This window comes from Zootoca vivipara, chromosome 4 (assembly GCF_965207765.1).
Source record: "Zootoca vivipara chromosome 4, rZooViv2.hap1.1, whole genome shotgun sequence".
In the NCBI taxonomy this organism is placed as follows: Eukaryota; Metazoa; Chordata; class Lepidosauria; order Squamata; family Lacertidae; genus Zootoca; species Zootoca vivipara.
The window spans coordinates 12,795,479-12,801,675 of NC_142587.1; the positions used below are offsets into that span (position 1 = coordinate 12,795,479).

General features: G+C 46.1%; 1 non-coding gene across 1 annotated transcript; it reads left to right on the top strand.

The window, feature by feature from the left end:
- Positions 1-1,154: 1,154 nt before the first annotated feature.
- On the top strand, positions 1,155-1,227 carry TRNAF-GAA (transfer RNA phenylalanine (anticodon GAA)). The gene has a single exon. It is a non-coding gene; the product is annotated as a tRNA-Phe (tRNA).
- The last annotated feature ends 4,970 nt before the right edge of the window (positions 1,228-6,197 follow it).

Here is a 6,197-nt window from a genome sequence, read left to right on the forward strand (position 1 = left end):
GAAGAATGCAAAACCTTGCAGCTGCCTTAGCTGCCATAACTTGGAAGTACAGTAACTCCCGTTGAAGTCAATGGACCTTAACTTGTAAAGCAAACATTGGCAGCGTTGCCACGTGGGCATATTTGATAGCACTAACAAAATAAAAAAAATCCTTCCAGCAGCACCTTAGAGACCAACTAAGTTTGTCATTGGTGTGAGCTTTCGTATGCATGCACACTCCTTCAGATAGTGCTGTTATCGCTGGAGGAAAGGTGACAGATGCTGCCCATCTAGCCTCCAGCAAAAGAGGGAAAAAAATTCCTTCAGTAGCACCTTAAAGACCAAGTAAGTTTTTATTTTGGTATGAGCTTTCGTGTGCATGCACACTTGAGATACACTTAAGTGTATCTGAAGAAGTGTGCAAGCACACGAAAGCTCATACCAAAATAAAAACTTAGTTGGTCTTTAAGGTGCTACTGAAGGAATTTTTTTCTCTTTTGCTCCGACTCAGACCAACACGGCTACCTACCTGCATCTAGCCTCCAGTTTGCAACGTCGGATTGCAAACGTGCCAGCCTGCGATTTCCTCCTTTTCATATATATAAAAATTAAATTTTTATTTTTATATTTAAGTTTATACTGTATCTATAAACATGCATGGGCTTTGCAGAGAGCACCATGTGAGTAAAAGATTTCCTGGGAGTATATAAAATATATAAAAATATAAAAAATAAAACTCACAGGAAAACTTTTAGCTCACGTGGTGCTCTCTGCAAAGCCCATGCCGATACTAAAATTATATATATAAATTTTTATACAGTATATGAAAAGGAGGAAATCACAGGCTGGCACGTTTTTCAGAACGCGTGTAAAAACAAGTCCTAAATCGCCAGCCTTGGGGGGGGGGGAACGGGACCTATCCAGGTGGTAGTGGTGGTTATTATTATTTAAATAGTTTTTTTCTTCCCTTTAAGCAGAGGCGCTGCTCACAGCCACTGCTATGAAATGGAATCTGCAACTAATTCGACAATCAATGGGAAGCTGCCCAAGACAAGACCAGCGCCGAGCGATTGAGAAACAATATACTGTATTTGTATTTTCAAATAAAAAGCACGGAATTAATCAAGAGGGAGAGTCCTTTTTGACAGTCCTTCTTCGAAAGCGGCAGAGCAGCTGCCGAAATAGCTCAGTTGGGAGAGCGTTAGACTGAAGATCTAAAGGTCCCTGGTTCGATCCCGGGTTTCGGCAGGTGGTGTTTCCTTCGCAAGGAAGGATTTTTTTTTCTCCCTCCCCTCCTTGAACTATTTCCTGCACGTTGAAATCTGCTTTTCGGAAGAGGTTAATCGCTGAAGCTTTATAGCTGCTTTGCAGGATCGCACACAGACGGGAGCTGGGGTTTTTTTTTTTTTGCTTTGAAAAAGCAAAGACGGGGAGAGCTCTGTTTGCTGTCTGAAAAACCAGAGTTAAGAGGGTTTAACTCCAGACAGAGGCTTAATGCTGCAAACAGGTCGTTCAGATATCACAAATGGGTTGACAACATGAAAACAAGCACCTCCCCCCCCAACCCCCCCCCCCCCAAAACTTGCTGGGTTTTCTGTAGAAAATGTCAAACTGGATTCAGTGGGGGGGGGGGCTGGCAATTTTTATACAGTTGATATAGAAAAATAGGGGTGGTTGGCTTTTGCTGCCCAACTCCCCAAGGGACTGAGTCCCCTAAGTTCATGATCGGCCAGAGATGAATGGATGGAGGCAGGATGCACTGAAAACAAGGCAGAACTTTATTTTTCTGTTGCAATGGAGTTCCCTCCCCTCCTAGCAAGGGGGCAAGAGACCCAGAACCAAGAAGAAACACTAACACTAACAACAACAACAACAACAACAACAACAACAACAACAACAACAACAACAACAACAACAACAACAACAACATTTATACCCCACCCATCTGGCTGGGTTTCCAACAGAATATTAAAAACACGATAAAACATCAAACATTGAAAACTTTCCTAAACAGGGCCGCCTTCATCTCTTTTAAGGGTTTTCATTTTGGCGTGGAGAAGAAGGACATCCCCTCTACAAACAGTCAGAAATTACATCACACCTAAGGTGGGATTACTGTGGCTCAGGCAGGCCAAGGTATGATATTCCTGAGGATTTAGCAAATTTTACATAGTCCCAGATACAGTTTACGCCAAGCGTCAGCAACATTTTCCGGCTGTGGGCCGGAGCATTCCCATGGACTATCGTCCGTGGGCTGGACATGCACAGAAACGATTTCCGGCGCCGCGCTGCCCATGTTCGGGGCGCCGGAAATCGCTTCTGCACATGTCCGCAGCACCGAAAATTGTTTATACGGCTGCGCAGACGCCGGGAATTGCACCTGCACAGAAGTGATTTCCAGTGTCTGTGCAGCCGCCGGTGCCATTTCTGGCACCGCTCTGCGAGTCCCCGCACTGTGCTGCGCCGGTTTAGCGCAGCGTGCGGGGGACTTGCTGAGCGGACAGCTCGGTGACCGGGCGGCTCATGGGCTGGATAAAGGTCATGGGGCCAGCATGACTAAACCGTTTCTGGCGAAATCACAGCAGCGCACAGAAACGCCGTTTACCTTCCCACCGGAGCGGGATACTATTTATCTACTTGCACTTTGACGTGCTTTCTAACTGCTAGGTTGGCAGGAGTTGGGACAGAGCAACGGGAGCTCACCCTGTCACGGTGATTCGAACCACCGACCTTCTGATCAGCAAACCCTAGGCTCAGTGGTTTTAGACCACAGCGCCACCCGTGTCCTCTTCCCATGCTTTAGACACTGGGAAAAGCTTGGCTGCCTGAGGAGCAGTGATGCCGAAATAAACACTTGTCTAGAAGCCCCCGCCCCTCCTGATCTGCATGGCTTGCGATAGGGTCAGCCTAGCCCACAGATCATTTAGGTGCATTTGCCCTAATTAACATCATGTTGCTTCTAGGTCAAAATCTACGATAAAATAAATTTACGGCTATATTGTTCAGGAAAGCCTTGAGGCTTAAAGAAAGAAGCTTGCTTTGTTTAGCTACTACTGTACTACCGTACTACTACTATTTATTTCAGGCAATCAATGCTTCCATTGTTCCACAAACAGAAATATGTCAATGAATTTGAATGACTTCTGCACAGCAGTGTTGTGTTTCCTTCTGCCAACATCAAGACCTGGGTTTCTGCACTTATAAAAAGCAAAGCAAACAAGCCACTCTCAGGGAGCATGTGATTCACTTCAATGCTTGCTCACATACAGACACATACCCGGGGCAAACAATTGTAGTTGTGTGATTTGGTAATACGGCTTTCCATTTCCGGTGAAGAAACAGTCCTGCCGATGGCTAACATTCCTGTTTCCCAGAAGGACAAGCCAGTCATTAAAGTACCATCACATTGACACAAACCAAAACACAAGCTGTTCCACACACAGAAGACTCATTCATTGAACGTTTGATGAATGTTTGTGTCTGTTGGCTTGTCTGGTACATATACCCTTTGGTGTTGAACTGTTTCCTCAGATCTTGCTTTGAAAAGAACTTTTTGAAGATGAAAAACCAAGTAGGAGAGCCGGTGCCGGGCTTCGCTGGAACTTCAACATGGTGTTGACAGCAAGATGGGCCCCTGCTTAAAACTCAATGCCTGACCCAATGTCGGTCAAGTTTTGAGTTTTGGGGCAATGTGGCCACTGCAGAGCCGAGCCAAGCATGTGTTTGGCTCCTGTTTAAAAGTGAGGTTTGTGTGAAGTGATGGCAGCAAGCGGCAACAGTGCCACAAACACAGCTTTGGTGGTGGTGAACATGGCCAGGGCCACAAAGCACCAGAAGATGGTCCTGATGACAGCCTGGCAGATGTGGGTAGGCGATGGCCCCTTCTGAGTCCCGGGAGGTGCCCATCCATGCTGATCCCTGGTGTTGGGCATGCCAGGAAGCCCTACATTTGACGAGAAACGTCATTTCTGCACCATCCCTTGGAATCCAGCCACCACATACCGGTATGTGATGCCAGAGGAGCAGGAAATGAGGATTCCAGGTAGGAATCGGAGTGATTCTTGAGAGCTCTTGGGAAGTTTGGCTAGAATGCTTGACTATTCTGTCCATGTCCTGGTCATTCTGTGGGATGTGGAGATTACTCAGAAAGGTTGACGTGATTGTTCCTAAGCATCCTGTCCTCCAATGCAGAGCCCATCCAGTACTTTGATTTTCTGGGGATATATGGGCAATGAAACAGGGCAGGGAGATAGCTAGAACTTTGGTGTTGGTGTACATCTAGACTAACACAAGGGTGAACCCGTTATCTAGGCTACAAAGTGGTGGCAAAGAAGCGATACTTTGCTGCCATGGTGTCAATGGGGTGCCACCCAGTGATGCTTTTGTTACTGGTCTGTCTCATGGTGTAATACGAAGGAGCCCTGTTAACAGGTTTGCTATGCACTTTGAGGAGAGGAATTGCGATGTCTCAGGCATCACAGTTTCTGCAGATTAGCCAAGGGGTGTGTCCAGAGCACCATCTAGTCATTTTCTATGGGATGCATAGCTTCAGTGCCTGACGGAGCCCCAGCTTTAAGAAGCACTGGTTCTCAGTGCTTAAGCCTATGGCTGGAGACATAATTCAGATTCAGATTCAAGGTGGAGTGTTTGTCCAAATATCTAAGCCTACTTACATTCAAATATAGATACCTGGTAAAATCAGAATGTGTATTAGTTAAATAATTGTCACACACTAGCTAATGGGGTGCAATAACGTTAAATTTGACAGTGATAGGGGTAGGTTGGAAGATCTTGAGTCATTTAACTTCCAACATAATTTCCGACAGTTCTCAGATGAAAATAGGAGCTTGCTTGTTAATTCTCCAATTCTCGTCCCAAGGATTTCTGCCAGAGCCCCAGCCACCTCCTCCGTGACACATTGCCGAAATCTGCAGCTAGTGTTTCTTTCATGGGCTACACTCATGCTCTCTCTTCCGATGATTAAAAAGCCAAGAAAATTCGGGCAAAAAGGTACTAAGTGCAATAATCCCATGAGGTTGCTCAGGCTGTGATAACCTCACAGCCCAAACGACCTCACGGGATTATTGCAAGCATAGAATGAGATAGAAAGCTTTGAACCTTCAGGGGAAGGGGGAGATGTCACCTGAATGAGTATGTACATGTTTGAGATCATCTTAAAAGTCTGGCCTGGGTAAGTTGGCAGACAACTTGCCTACCGTTTCTTGAGATGGGGTTGCTCAAGGCAAATTTCTGGTGGCTTAATTGCATTTGTAACCTTGTTTCATTACTTTAGGAAATGAATCCTCAGTTTAGGGAGATTGGCAGATGCAAGATGGTACAAGAAAACCAAACCAAACAAGCCTTGTGGGCAGGAATTGGGGCAGGCAATCTTATGGGGTGGGTGTGCTTGGAGGGAGAACATCAACATTTGAGGGTGTACCCCTGTGGAAGTAGGGGGGAAGAAAACCCACAGCAAGGAAGGACTCATTCACGCTTCTGCTTGCCCTGTGCCCAGAAAGTTCCTGCCTCAGGTGGCAAAAGCACTTGTTCCAATCCTGGAACTGGACCTGAGATCTTATGCATGTGCTGAGTTTTGGACCAGCCTCCCCAGAAACAGTTGCACATGTAAAGCTGTCTTGTACCAAGTCAGTCCTGCTTCCAATCGGTTTACTGTATCTGAACTTTATGCACACAAAGCATGTGACTCACTTCCCAGCAGTCTGGCATCCCCTTCTGTTGCTGAGCAAGGACTATGGCAATTGCTGGCTCCTATTTCCTTTCCTTTCCTTTCTCCCTCCTTACTTTCTTGACATTCTTCAGGCCAGAAATATACTTAAAAGAGGGAGAGGGAGAGGGAGAGGGAGAGGGAGAGGGAGAGGGAGAGGGAGGGAGGGAGGGAGGGAGGGAGAGAGGGAGGGAGGGAGGGAGGGAGAGAGAGAGAGAGAGAGAGAGAGAGAGAGAGAAGAAAATGGTTTGGAAGAGGAATGTCACTATTAGTGGCTTGCAAACTCCTATTGGTTTTTCCTCCAGTAAGAATATTCAGCAGATTTCCGATACTGTTTAAAAGACCTGCAAATCCCGTCTTCTCAGAGCTAACGATGGTACAAAAGATGTGTGCATATGCTCCACGATGAGAAGCGAAAACTTCCCTCCAACTGCTCTTGGTTTTCTCATAAACGATTACCTGCTTCCAATTGATTTATACTTAGTTTATTTCT